This window comes from Aotus nancymaae, unplaced genomic scaffold (genome assembly GCF_030222135.1).
Source record: "Aotus nancymaae isolate 86718 unplaced genomic scaffold, 86718_ANA_hifiasm-v0.15.2.pri h1tg000079l, whole genome shotgun sequence".
NCBI lineage: Eukaryota > Metazoa > Chordata > Mammalia > Primates > Aotidae > Aotus > Aotus nancymaae.
Genome location: NW_026988494.1, coordinates 19459623 through 19473367, shown reverse-complemented (window position 1 = coordinate 19473367; position 13745 = coordinate 19459623). Strand labels below are relative to the sequence as shown.

General features: G+C 45.1%; 1 protein-coding gene across 31 annotated transcripts in view; it reads right to left on the bottom strand.

Annotated features, from left to right (window-relative positions):
- The window catches only part of GFRA2 (GDNF family receptor alpha 2), a 410970-nt gene that overhangs the window by 364329 nt on the left and 32896 nt on the right, over positions 1–13745 (bottom strand). For 29 of the 31 annotated variants that reach the window (XM_064368853.1, XM_064368852.1, XM_064368847.1 and 26 more), the window contains one exon: positions 4017–4284. The exons of the other annotated variants lie outside the window; for them this stretch is intronic. The gene's annotated coding sequence lies outside the window, so the exon portion shown is untranslated. The remainder of the gene's footprint in view (positions 1–4016; positions 4285–13745) is intronic. 31 annotated transcript variants of the gene reach the window in all.

The window sequence follows — 13745 nt, the reverse complement described above, 5'->3', positions numbered from 1 at the left end:
AAGATGCCTGACTTTTCCAAAGCCCGTCTAAGGAGCAGGATAGTATTTGGACAAGATATTTTTGGAAAGAAGCTTATAAGCAAAATATAGACCAGAAGGTAGCCTGGCAAGGGTATATTTATCCTCCACAAAATTCACACTCATCATATTCTCTGAGGTCAGAATCCTTAAGAAAATCCTACCAACTGCTATAGTCTATGACATAAGCCACAGAGTATGTTACCCATAAGGGAACCTATAAGAATAAGTGGATTTTTTCCCCAGCAGCATTAACATTTATGATACAATTTTGGGTGCTTCAGAAGAGCACTGCCTTGATGTAGGGCAGGATTCTGTCCAAATGTCTGGGAAAGGTGCCTGCTGAATGCATATGTCTCTGTGATTCATTACTGCCCTGAGGCTGAACCCCTAAATGGAACGTGGGCCCTTGGGCTCCTGGCAGGCATAGGTTGGAATGTGAAGCAGGATGGAAGTCCCTTAGTAGCCCAGCAGGTGCCGTGGGGAACAGCTTGCCTTTATTTATTCAGCCAGATTGATCAGAGCTCCTGCAGGTCAGGCTGGAAGCACCTGGGAGGCCCCCCTCTGCCCTGGTGTGGCTATCTTCAGTTTGCACACTGTCCCCAGGCCAGCCAGGCATGGCTGCTGTGACAGGGCTGTTAGTACTAATAAAGCAATTGCAGCGGCTTATATAGGAAAGAACTGCTGGGAACACTTTGCCTTTAAAGTTGGCTGCCCCCTTGGTGGGCACTTGGAGGTTCACGCCACATTCCCTCCCCTAGCTTTCCAGCACACAGTTTGGCTAATGTGGGTCAGGAAATCTGAGAAACACTCAGGCAGCAACCAAATGAGTCTATAGGCAGGGAATTTGGCTTCAGATGGCCTTCCCACACCTGCCATTTCTGTATTCTTTATCTCTCCTGAAATACCACCTTTCCTCCCCTCAACCCCCTGAGACAGACACTCTGCTGTCTCACCCAGCCAGCACACTGCTGTCAGCACAGGACCTGATCTTTGTCATCATGCCTGAACATGAAGTGAAGACCCCCATTACAACTCCCAGAAATAAATACTTGCCAATTAAACCTTCTACCACTTGTGGTATGAAAAACCTTGTTCCCTGTTCAGGCTTCAAGCCTCAGTGAGTAGACATACTCTATGAGCATGTACACACACATACACACACACACAGACATATACACACCTGCAACATTTAAACTTGGGTGTTTTATAGTCTTTGATCCTCACAACAGAAGCAATATTCTTAGCATCTTCATTTTACAGGGAAAAAAACTGAGGTTCAGAAAGGCTAAGTAATCTGTCTGAGTCACAGAGGGCATCGAGCCGAGATTCCTACAGTTCCAGCCTTGGCATTTCATAGTTTTGCAACTTTGAAAGTGGGGAAGACCCCACTGGGAAGACAGTCCTGTGGACATTCGATGGTAGATGTCTCCACCTCTTCATCCTGAAGCCAGGATCCTCCAAGTGACAAAACTGCATATGACCTTACCCTCCCCTGTGCCAGGCCTGGTATCCCACAAAGATGCTACTAATTGTGGTGGCCAGACAGTTCTAAAAGGACTTTTTTCTCCCTAAACCAGCCAATCTCTTATCAACCTTTTAGGGTAAAGAGATTTCACTTACCCCTTTATATCATTTGGTTTCTCAACATCAGAATTCAATATTCTCACTTGCTCCCAGTTTAAAAGACCCTCTTACTATCTTTGCTCACTTTGTGCAGCCTCCCCAGAGACCAGGTGAGGAAGGGGTGTGGATAGGAGCATCTCCCATCATCACTGGGCATGAGTAATTTGTGCTTGCAAATTTCTGGAGACAACTGGGAAAGGCAAAGAAAAAGTCCTTTTGGAAGCAGAAACAACTGGAGAAATACTGTGCTCTGCGAAACAGATAAGCAGAAGAGCTGTTTATCCCCTTGGTGGCGTGAGGCTCGGCTTTGAGGCAGATAAATCTTTGCTGGTAATACAGTACTTAAACCAGAACTGACACCTTTTTATATCAACTGCAGAGAATTGCTTTCGTGAGGCTCTGATACAAAGGCTGCCGTGGCTCCCTCTTGCATATCAATTGCTTGGCAGCCTGTTGCTTTTCTCAGTCCTGCCCTTTAGGCAGTTGCCCCTGATCTCAATGTGGCATCAAAGTCTGAAAAGTGCAGGGAAGGAGGGATACCAAAAGGTAAGCGACCACTAACGGGATCAGGCAGGCACTGGAAGGAGCTGGGGTGTAACTCTGTTGCAGGGATCTTCCTCTGGGCACCCCTCCTAGCAGGAGCATGCTGGAGCCAGCTGGCAGAGCTGAGCAGATGGGGCTAAGCACAGCAACTGTGCACACAGCCTTTGCCAGGCACCAGGGCCTGAGGTGGCCAAAATAATTTTCAAGTTTGTTCTTTAATTGACCATTAAAACATACTCACTGCAGGTAAGCAAAGAGGACATAAGAACTTTTTTTTATCTATCCTTCCCAGGGCAAATAGATATAATATATAGAGACATACACATTTTTTTTTTTTTTTTTTGAGACGGAGTTTCGCTCTTGTTACCCAGGCTGGAGTGCAATGGCGCGATCTCGGCTCACCGCAACCTCCGCCTCCTGGGTTCAGGCAATTCTCCTGCCTCAGCCTCCTGAGTAGCTGGGATTACAGGCACGCACCACCATGCCCAGCTAATTTTTTGTATTAGTAGAGACGGGGTTTCACCATGTGGACCAGGATGGTCTCGATCTGTTGACCTCGTGATCCACCCGCCTCGGCCTCCCAAAGTGCTAGGATTACAGGCTTGAGCCACCGCGCCCGGCCCACACATTTTTTGAGATCGGGTCTTGCTCTGTCACCCAGGCTGAAGTGCAGTGGTACAAATACGGCTCACGGCCACCTCTGCTTCCTGGGATCAAGCAATCTTCCTGCCTCAGTTTCCCATGTAACCGTGACCACAGGTGTTCACCACCATGCCTGGCTAATTTTTTTGATTTTTTTGTAGAGATGAGGTCTCACTCTGTTGCCCAGGCTTGTCTCGAACACCTGGGCTCAAGCAATCCTCCTGCCTCAACCTCCCAATCCTCCTGCCTTGGCCTCCCAAAGTGCTGGGGTTACAGGCATGAGCCACTGTGCCTGGACTCATATATATTTTTAATAAAAATAAAACTGTACTATTATGGACTGAATATTTGTGTACTGCCCAAATTCCTATGTTGGATTCTCCACCTCCCAATGTGATTGAATTTGGAGACAGGGCCTTTATGAGGGTAATCAAGGTTAAATGAGGGTACAAGGATGGGACTCTGATGTGATAGGATTGGGTCCTATTAGGAGGTACCAATCTCTCTCTTTCTCTCTCTCTCTCTCTCTCTTTTTTTTTGAGATGGAGTCTCACTTTGTTGCCCAGGTTAAAGTGCAGTGGCACAATCTCGGCTCACTGCAACCTCTGCCTCCCTGGTTCAAGCCATTCTCTTGCCTCAGCCTCCTGAGTAGCTGGGATTACCTGTGTGTGCCACCACACCTGGCTAATTTTTGTATTTTTAATAGAGACAGGGTTTCACCACGTTGGCCAGCTGGTCTCAAACTCCTTGCTTCAGATAATCTGCCCACCTTGGCCTCCCAAAGTGCTGGGATTATAGGTGTGAGTCACTAAACCCGGCCCTCTCTCTCTTCCTTGCTTTCTCTCTCCATCATGTGGAGAGGCCATAGAATTCTGCCACTTTTGCCCCCATGTTCTACTTTCATGTGTCGTACACATCTCTCTAGTATGTATACTTTATCACACTGTTTCTACACACACAAATCTCTGACTCTGAGCTTAGCTAGAGGCCTCTTTCCCTCTCCACCTAACTCAACTCTCCACTGGAGGTAACATGAAATCTGCAGACACGATGTTGGCATGGCCAGTTATTAGTTCTGTCACTTTGCCAGGTTCATCTTACTAAGACTCAGTCTCCTCACTTTGAAAATAGGCTAATAATTTTGACATTCTATGAATAAGATACAGATTAAACAGGATAAGACTTACCAGCACAGTGGCTGAGAAATAGCAGAAGCTGAATTTTTTAAAAAGGTGGCTTGTTGGCCTCCAGAATATCCTCTCTGCACTGGTGTCTGTAGCATCCTGTGGTCCACCATGCACGGCCTCTCCTGGGGTCCCTGGCTGGCTAAGGCCTGGTCTGGCCCATTCCTCCTTCCCCAGTGTGTTTGCAGTACACCTTCCTCTGTCACCTGGGCTTGTTTCTCCCTGGCCACTGCTGTCCTCGCTGTCCTCTGGAGCTCTTCAGCCTACAAAGCTGTTGAACAGACAGACACCCTGTTTTTACATACTTCTTACAGTTCCTTAAACAAGTTCACAGGCCCTTTTGATTTTGAGGGTTCACTACCAATTGCTGCAGAGTAGCTGGAAGTGGGTGACAATGGTGTCCACACTAATGAGGACATTTTGCTTTTTTTTTTTTTTGAGATGGAGTCTCACTCTGTCACCCAGACTGGAGTGCAATGGCACAATCTCAGCTCACTGCAACCTCTGCCACCTGGGTTCAAGTGATTCTCTGGCCTCAGCCTCCCAAGTAGCTGGGACTACAGGTGCACACTGTCACGCCCAGCTAATTTTTTTTGTATTTTAGTAGAGATGGGGTTTCACCGTGTTGCCCAGTCTGGTCTTGAACTCCTGAGCTCAAGCAATCCACCTGCCTTGGCCTCCCAAGACATTTTGCTTTCAAAGATATGGGTCTGGGATGACTAGATTGAGAGCCTTCCCTGACCCTTTCTTTTCTGTGGCTCTTAGGAAAGACCTCTCTGGCCATTGTCCCGGGAATCAATGTTAGTCTTTCCCAGCCCAGATCATGGCACCTGTCCCATTCCTGAACTCTTTACCTTCTTCTGAAGCACTAGCTCATTCCCAAGATAACATACCACTTGTAGCACAGAACCTGTGGCTGTGGGTTCTTGGCTAAGCTGTAAACCCACATCCCTGCCAATCCACAGCTTCCTTCCCAAGCAGCTGCCACCACACAATGGAATTAACATAAAACACAACTCAGCAGAGGCACATTTAATTTACAGTGATTATACTATCTATTATACAACACAATTTTAGGTACTACAAGCTCCCTGGAGAACTGGGGGAAAAATACATGTAAAAAGAACCCAACCCTCTCCAAAATCATCACATAATGACAGAAGAATCTCAGTAAACAAAATACAGTTCATGGCATCATAAATAGTGTATTTTAAAGTACTTAACATCTCTCAATTCTCTATTTCATGCCCATCAGGAACTCAGTTTATTTCTAGTGGAGAGAAATGTGTGTGTGTGTGTGTGTGTATATATATATATATATAATAATCAATAATTTTAAACTCTGAGCGACAATTAGAGCCAAATGGAATTTTTTTAGAGGAGACAATTCCAGGGTGAATATTGGGTGGTTTCCAATCAGATAGAACAACTCACCATTGCTTGGTCAGCAGAGACCTAGGCACCACATCTTTGCCCTGGGAGAGCTCTGACCCTCAGAGAGCCGGAGCAACACACTTCCTGAGTCCTGACATCCAATTTCCAGGCCATGGAGCAGGAGCTCTTGCTGTCAGTTCCCCCACACTCCCCGGTCTCCTCCGTGTGAGGGATCAATAGGGAGGACACAAAGAGCAGGAGCTCTGATGCTGGTCCAGTCCTGATCCCACTCCTCACAAACCCTGGGACCCCTGTGGCCCTCTGTTATCTCATCTGTAGAATGGGAATGACACCAGCCACCTTGGATTTGCTGTGAGAATTTGATGGGATTTCATAAAATGGCCAGCCAAGTGCATACAGCATATAACAGGCACTTAGCCACCTTTATTGCCTTCCTGTTTTCCACTCTCTTCCATTCTAGAGTAAATGGAGAGGCAAAGCCTTTCCCAGAGGAATAGGCCATGAAAAGGGGGCTGCCAGGCAGCTCTGGGAAGACCTTGGAGACAAGAGGATCCCTTAGGCCACTTTCAACAGCCCCTGAGCCTTAAGGTACTCTTCAGCCTGGAGGTATGTGGACACCTGACCCCATCTGGAAGCAGAAGACTAGACTGAGTGGCCTCTGGGATGGAAAAGTCACACCCCTACCCCATGGGAGTATTAGGTATATAAGCAGTATGGTGGGTCAGCCTTCAGGGCATCAAGGAAGGAGTCACTGGCCCTCTGGCTCTCAGAGGTGGCGATGTGTGGCCTGTGCATGTGAGTTACAGTCACATCTGAATTCCACTGCTCCAGGCCTTAGGGGAGGGAGGAGTTTCCACCCCTTTTTATAGCTTGTTTAGCAGACTTCATTGCCTAGATAACCTTTATGTTGCTCAATGCAACACTTACAGAGGGCCCTGAGCTGCTGTAGCACACCCCAGGCCAGACACGGAGTCAATGCAAAGAAGAACAAGACCCCACCCTTCCTTTGTAAAGTGCAACTGTCAGAAAATGTGCAGGAGCCTCAAACAATGCAGAGGAAGGCATGTGCCCTCAGAGAGCTGGAGGTAAACCAAGACACTGGGCGAAAGCAGGAGCTCCGGTGCCTCTCGTGATGTGGAGTGGGGACATTTGAGCTGCATGCGTTAGGTCAGTGTGGGGTTGCTGCAGGCAGGGGTCCGCCTAACCCTCATTCTCATGCTGCACTTCCCACTGATTTTCTCAGAGCCAGACTTTAGGGGGGATCCAGACTTTTTCATCATTCTCTATGGGATGTAAGCTTAATGAGAGTAGAAAGTTACTTCATCCACAATCATTCTTTTCTGTATTATGTGAGAGAAGTAGGTATCAATCAGTCCATATTTATTCACTGTGCACTTTATATGTGCCCAGCGCCTGGAGGGCTGAGCTGTGTAGGGGATCCAACATGATCGCCGACATGTACAGTAATTATCAGTTTTAGAAACATTTTAGTCCATAGTTTATTATGCAATCCTCACAATAAACCCATAAGGTCAGGCAAAATCTAGATATTAATTTGAATATAATCTTACATATTATTTTAATCTTCCTTACTATAACCTTTATTTTACAGAAGAATCCATGAGCCACATTAACTGGTAATGTCATGAAGCCAGGTCTTTGGATTCTGTATCCGGTGCTTTTTTCACAGTTCCATTCTGCCTCTTACAAATATATGCAAGCAGAGGTGTGCTGTTTGAAGATTATTGCTGAAATATCTAGAACGGTATGTAGCGTGAATTCCAAAACTCTTGCTGACCCCTGGGTTGCATATATAAATGAAAGAGGAAATAAATCATCCTTTCTGCTACGAAAACACCAAACCCCAAACGTTTACTCATCTTAATGAAGTGCCAGCACAGTCTTGTAGGTTAACCTTTTTATTGGCCTCTTTCTTTCTGTCCCTTCTTTTCCTCCATTGTTTTACAGAGTTGATGCCCTTTACATAAGAGTGAAACTTGGCTCTTTTTCTCTTGGCTGGTTGGCTTTCTTTCTTTTTCTTTCTCTTCTTTCTTTTCTTTCTCTTTCCTTCTTCCTATCTCTCTCTCTTTTTCTCTTCTCTCTCCCTTCCCTCCCTCCCTCCCTCCCTTCCTTCCTTTCTTCCTTCCTTTTTGAAACAGAGTCTATGTTATCCTGACTGGTTTTCTTTTTCTGTTTATTGGATCCCTTTCTGCCCTATTCATCACTATCCTCACATGCCTAATAAAATTATTCTCAGGTCCTCAGAGCCTGTCTGGTATGAGTCTGGAGATTGGGCCAGATTACAGAGATTATAATCCGCGTTATCACTGCTATGGTGGTAAACTGGAAAAAATTGCATTTAAAAGTATGCCATTTGGCTTTGTATAATTACAATGAGATTTTTCTGGAGTTTTCTTCAGAGTGAGCAGAAAAAACCCAACAACCATCCATCACCTAATCTGCATTGAGCACAGAGTCCCACCCTATGGGTTTCTCAGAATTTGGCCAGTCATTCTGGCTGTCAGGGCAATGCTGGGATTTGGGTCTCTGGTCTCCAGGAACCTGTTGGTAGAATACAAGTCTGAAGTAGAAGAGACTGGCTTGTAGTGGATGAGAAGCTAGAGAGAATGGGAATATTAGAAAGATTTCAAATGGAAAACAAAGTATTGTAATCTGGCTCCTTGACAATTTCTACCATGGAAATGAGAAGACTTCAACGTGTAAAGCCCACTGGGGTGTCTGAACTACTTATTTTAATGATCTGGCTGGACCTGCTCTGACCTCATGGTCTTCCATTTTCATATTTACATGTGCTTGGTATACCTTAGGGATTCAGTAAATGTTGAAAGTTTAAAAAGGAAGAAAGAAAAGAAGAAGGAAGAAGGGAGGAAGGGTGGAAGGGATAGAGGGAGGGAGGAAGGAAAAAAGGGAGGGAGGAAGGGAGGAAAGGAAGGAAGGAAGGGAAGGTCATTTCATAAAGACTTGGAGATGTCATGTTAGGGTAAGAACACTAAGAGATCTGCTAAAGTGGTGCCCAAAGGAAAGAAAGCCCTGCAGAGGAGGGCATCATGTCACTTTTTTTTTTTAAGCACAAATGCTAAAAGGGGAACAGAGACAAGAAAAGCCCTTTGAAGAAGAGATTGGTGCAGAAGACTGGTGCAGAGGTCTGCAGCTTTTCCAGAGCCTGATCTTTATACAATAAATGCAAAGGATGAAGAGGAAAATGAGGAGGGAGGAGAGAGAAACTAAAAGAAGTAGAGAATGAGGAGGTGAAAAGAAAAGGAAGATGAAGAAGGGGATATTGAAGAAGAAGAGGCAGGTGGTAAGAGAAAAGAAATATGGGGAAATTAAGGACAATAAAGAGAGGAATAAAGGAAGGAAAGTAATTTGGGGGAGAGAAAACATGGTTCCATTCTAACAATGTTGTCCCTGCAGGCACGCCGGTGTTGTCAGAGAAGAGGAGGGGGTCCAGGCCATTGTGCAACTATTATTATATAATTAAGTCTAATAACAGTAATTCTCTGGGAGAGGTCACTGCCTGCCTTGTGGATGGAATCTGATTTGATGAGACTGTCCCTTCTTGTATTCATGCTGCCTGTCCTGACGGGGGCCCGGGTGATGGGGAGCCCGTTAGAAAAAAAATGAAAGGAATAGAGGATGAGTCAACTTGTTCCCCCTCCAGCTTTCCTGAATACAGGCTGCTCCAGATTCAACCACATTTGATTATTCCCATTTATAACTTTTCCAGTCACAGCCTTGCCTCTCCATTAATTACGGCGATTAGCTTGAACTATTGTTGATGCTAATTAGACTCTGAGAAACGTGTTTGGGCTGCTCATTGGTTGGCGTTCAGAAGGGGAGAAGCGGGTGGGGGAAGTGGGGGAAGTGTCAGGCTTCATCCGTCCAGACTAGGCAAACACAGTGGTGAGAGCTGCACAGCTCAGCCATAGAAGGAAGGAAGGTCCCCGGCAATGACCCTCCTTCCCTGGGCTACCCTTCTGCATCTGTCCCAATTTTGCTCATTGTTTACTCCTCTCATCTCATTTTCCCCTGTACACTGTGCACAGTTGTGATGGGACAAGAAAGTCTAACTCAAGTTGGCATCTTGCAACCACCAAGCTGCTGGATTCTTGCTACTTCTATGGACTCTGAGTTCATAACTGGAAAGAGAAAGGGACAATAAGAGGAATAGAAACTTCCTTATAGATTGTGGTGGAAGATGGAGATAATTACTAAAGGGATGATATTTAGGAATTGTGATTTATTGGATATCTATGTGACTAGCCTTGTGACAGGTTTTGCGGAGGAAGCAAGGGAAGTCTGTGCATTTGTTCATGATGCATCCTCCCTTTGAAACGCTCTCCTACTGCCTTTCTATTAATCCCAAACCGGAAGATTCCAGAGTCTAGCTGATGACCCCACTTCCTCCAGGAAGCCTTTCTTGACCACCCTAATTTCAACTATAATCTCTCTACTAGGAATTCTATTCTTATTACAGTGGAGTAGCTTCATTAAGAACACAGACAGGATTTAGAGTTAGTAAAATCTGCCTTTAAGTTTCAATTCTGCTACTGCTAGCTGTTTGACCTTAGACCAGTTACTGAATTGTAAAAGCCTGTTTTCTCATCTTTATAATGTTGAAATAATAATATTCTCTGCAAGTGAAGCTGTGAGCAGGACTCATGTCTGAAGTCTCTTCTATCCAATTTTTCTCAGTGCTGAGAACATAGATTATGCTTAATAAATCCTTGGAGACTGATCAAAAAACAGATTTTGATATCTCACTATAAGAAAGTTTTGGAAAAACATAACTTTAGATAAGAGAAGAGTTGGGATAGAAAAAAATATATAGGCAATACAAGAATTGCTATTTCATTGCTATTAGGAAATCCTGGAGCTGTGTTTCCTCCATTGTTGTTACTGTCAACATCCACACAGGAGGAAAGACTGGTCCAGAAGTTAGAATAAGTTGTCCCAGGACAAGAAAGTCTTACTCAAGGTTGGCCTCTTGCAACCACCAAGCTGCTGGATTATTGCTGCTTCTTTGGACTCTGAGTTTATAATTAAATAGAGAAAAAGGGAAAATAAGAGGAATAGAAACTTCCTATAGATTATGGTGGAAGAGGGAGATAATCATTAAAAGGATGATATTCAGGAATTGCGATTTATTGAATATCTATATGACTAACCTTGTGATAGGTTTTGTGGAGGAAGAAAGAGAACAGGGCAGCTAGATCTCTGTCCTGGATTTGTCTTCGTGGCTTTCTTTTAATTCATTTGATAAAGATTTTTTTTTTTTTTGAGATGGAGTCTTGCTCTATCGCCAGGCTGGAGTGCAGTGGCGCAATCTCGGCTCACTGCAACCTCCACCTCCCGGGTTCAAGCGATTCTTCCGCCTCAGCCTCCCAAGTAGCTGGGACCACAGGCATGTGCCACCATGCCCAGCCATTTTTTTTATTTTTAGTAGAGACAGGGTTTCACCATGTTGGCCAGGATGGTCTCGGTCTCTTGATCTCGTGATCCGCCCGCCTCGGCCTCCCAAAGTGCTGGGATTACAGGTGTGAGCCACTGTGCCTGGCCCATGTGATAAAGATTCAATGGGTACCTACCACGTGTTGTTTGCTAGACTTGAAAGTTCAAAGTCTCATAGGAAATCCTCTTGCCCTCATGGGCTCACAGTCTGGACAGAATTCGAGCTTTCATAATAGGGTCTGCACAGGTAGGGGGCAGTCTCTTCTGTGGCTTGCTACCCTGCTTAGGCATGTGGTCAGGTGGCTTTGCCCTGGGACTGTCAGAGGCAGGTCCCAGATCTCCAAAGGAGCCTCTGTCCTGGTGGCTCTGGACCCCATGAGGTCATGTGGTCTGTTGTGGCCTTGCTCCAGGACTCTCAGACTTTCCTGGCAGTCACTTCTGGTTTGGGTCTCAGAATATGCCCACAGGGGCTGGGTGGGGTGGCTCACGCCTGTAGTCCCAGCACTTTGGAAGGCTGAGGCAGGTGGATCACCTGAGGTCAGGAGTTTGAAACCAGCTTGGCCAACATGATAAAAACCCATCTCTACTAAAAATACAAAAATTAGCCGGGTGTGGTGGTGGGAACCTGTAATCCTAGCTATTCTGGAGGCTGAGGCAGGAGAATTGCTTGAACCTGCGAGGCGAAGGATGCAGTGAGCTGAGATGGTGCCATTGCACAGCCTGGGTGACAGAGTGAGACTTCGTTTCAAAAAAAAAAAAAAATGCCCTCAGACTTTGATTCTTAAAATTGCCCAGCCTGGATTAATGCTCCTGATGGATTATTTGAACCTGCTTAGCCCATAGATTCACTTCCCCTTTATAGGTTTTCACATTCAGCTCTCCCTATCCCAAGCATCTAATCCCATTAATTAATCCAGGAAGCACTCACAAAGTGCCTATTATAAGCTCGGCGTTGATAGTAAAATACAGTGGTTAACATCATAGGCTTTGGAGCCAGGGCAAATGAGTCTAACATCTGTCTCTTCCACTCACTGTTTATGTGACCTTGAGTGATATAATATATCACCAAGTGATATAAACACTTTGTGCCTCAATTTCCTCATCTATAAAATCAGGCTACCTCATAGGATTGCTGTGAGGATTGAGTTAATACCTGTAAAGTGGTTTAAACAGCTCCGGGGACATACCGTTTGATAAATGTTTACTATTATTACCATCATTATTTCTAAGGATGCAAAGAAAATTAGAATGTGATTCTATAAACAAAAACATGTAATAAAATGTTGCAATTACTACGGCAAAAACCTACATAGGGTATGCTGGGCTTACAAAGGAGAAACGTATTATTGCACCTGGGGGGAGTGATGTAATGAGGAAAAGATTCAAGGGGGAGGTACAGGAAAGGAGTGATGGCCAGTTGGAGGATGGGGTCAGCCAAGGAAGAAGCAAAAGTAAAAATAAAGGCTTAAGGGCACAAAACATCAAGGCAGTCTGGAAATTGCAAACTGGTTGGTGTGACAGGAGCTTAAAATATGATGCTGAGAATGAAGGCTGAGGGGGTGGGGGTGGGGATATCTGCAGAAATTGGGGAGGGCCCTGAAACTGAACTGGGGGATTTGAGTTTTGCTTCACAGTATCAGGAAGCCACTCAAGGGTTCCAACTGTGGCAATACCAGGATCATGTTAGTGCTCTGGTGCAATCACTCTGGGAAGGTCAGTTGGAAAGAAGGAAGACAAATAAAGTATGAGGCTCTTACAGCAGGGCAGATAAGACAAAGCTGGGGGTTTACCTGGGCAAGGGAAGTACAAGTACGACAGTTAGAAGGAAGGTGTATTAGTCTGTTTTCACGTTGCTGATAAAGACATACCCGAGACTGGGTAATTTACAAAGAAAAAGAGGTTTAATCAACTCACAGTTTCATGTGGCTGGGGAGGCCTCACAATCATGGCAGAAGGTAAAAGGCACACCTTACATGGGGGCAGACAAGTGAGAAGTGAGAACCAAGTGAAAGGTTGGTTATAGCACCAACATATCTCATGAGATTTATTCATTATCATGAGAACAGCATGGGAAAGACATACTCCCATGATTAAATTACCTCCCATTGGGTCCCTCCCATGACATGTGGAAATTGTGGGAGCTACAATTCAGATGAGATTTGGGTGGGGACATAGCTCAACCATATCAGAAGGCAAAGACTGAACATGAGGATTGTGGAAGAGAGTGTACCTGGGTGCTGCCAATCTCTTAGAAACAGGGGGAGGAGTAGAGGTTTTAGGGAGACATCTGAGGTATTCTGGGCATATTAGGTTTGAAATGACTATGGGATCTCAATGGCAATGTCAAGTAGAGTGACATAGTCCATCTGGAGCTCCAAAGACTGGTCTGAGTTATTTAAAGATAATGTTTTGGGAGTGCCCTATAGGGGTAGTGGAAACCATGGAAAGAATAAAATTCCATAGGAAGAGCATGTTGGATTGACTTTTTAAAAAGGCCAAGAATAGAAAATTGGAGAGGCCAACCGTAAAGCAGCAAAGATGTGTGAAAACAAGACCAAGAAAGAAAAGTTGGTTAGAGAAGTGAAGGAAGATCCAGCAGAGAGTGGATTTCAGAAGCCATTAGGGAGGAAGTTGGTGTCAAGAAGGGTGTGGTCGATGGTGTCAAATGCCACATAAATAATGTAACAAGAGGACTGAGAAAGTTGTCTATTGTCCTGGTCTAGGTCCGAGGCCAAGGAGAGAATTGCAGACAACTCTAAAAAATTTCCCTCAGCTGTAGAGTCAAGTCATTATGGTCCAATAATGGAGTCAGCCCTGCTGCTTGACATGGTGACACAGAAGTCACCATGGTCCCTGGCCCTTGCC